Source organism: Antrostomus carolinensis, unplaced genomic scaffold, assembly GCF_000700745.2.
Source record: "Antrostomus carolinensis isolate BGI_N321 unplaced genomic scaffold, ASM70074v2 scaffold16080, whole genome shotgun sequence".
Taxonomy (NCBI): Eukaryota; Metazoa; Chordata; class Aves; order Caprimulgiformes; family Caprimulgidae; genus Antrostomus; species Antrostomus carolinensis.
The window spans coordinates 24,057-24,942 of record NW_010287852.1 but is presented as its reverse complement, the minus strand read 5'-3'; the positions used below and the strand labels follow the sequence as shown (position 1 = coordinate 24,942).

At 38.5% G+C, this 886-nt stretch overlaps 1 protein-coding gene across 1 annotated transcript in view; it reads right to left on the bottom strand.

Annotated features, from left to right (window-relative positions):
* Window positions 1-886, bottom strand: part of MTOR (mechanistic target of rapamycin kinase) — a gene marked incomplete at its 5' end in the record, with an annotated part of 54,797 nt that overhangs the window by 30,155 nt on the left and 23,756 nt on the right. The gene's annotated exons all lie outside the window — the stretch shown is intronic.

The window sequence follows — 886 nt, the reverse complement described above, 5'->3', positions numbered from 1 at the left end:
AAGAAAGGCTATTTAACACAGCTGGCAATTATTAGGGGCTGGTAGGAGCTTTTGCTTGATAATACCAAGCTCTGTCATTCAGAAATACCAACAGAACACCCTCCTTTTTCTTTAAAACTTTCAAGTGAGTAATTAGACTATATAAGATGCACAATGACTACATATTTGCAAAACAATAGGTGCATGCATGTTCTCTGTACATATTTTCAAGACTTGTTACAAAAACCAGTGATTGTATCTGATGATAAATTCTACATAGCAGCCTGCATAGGGAGAAGAATAATTCCCAGTAGCTTGGAAGACATAATATCTCAAACAGCTGCACTTCTTAATAGCTTTACGTTACTGATTTTTTCCCCTTTCTCTTAAACAGATCACCAACTCCTTTAAAAATCAGAGTAGAGATTTTATTGCTCCAGGAAACAAACCACATCATTAGAACAGTTGACAAATGACACCAGGAACATATCTGCTGACTTCAGGAAAAGCTTGAAACCCTTCTTTCAGTTTCATGTTTCATATGATGCCCTGCACTGGTGCTAACCCATACTGGTGCTCTTCTTCTGCTGGTTTTCAAGAACATGTCACAAACTCCTGCCATCACAACCAGTCCTCATTCTGTACCAGTGAGGCAGCTTGCTCTGCAACAGCAGCTGAATTTTGTGAAGCACAAGCAAATAGGCTACTCATGAACCTGGTTCTCCAGTTCAGCGACATGATGTACAGCTATTCCCTTAAATCATTTCTATTTCATGTTGGTTTCCTGATCTCACTATCAGAAATGGCTCTGTCCACATATTGGTGCTTGGTGATCACTGCTTTTGTGAAACCCTGATTTAATAAGGAAATAAACTTTTTATGAAGCTCCTGCTATTTTATAACACTT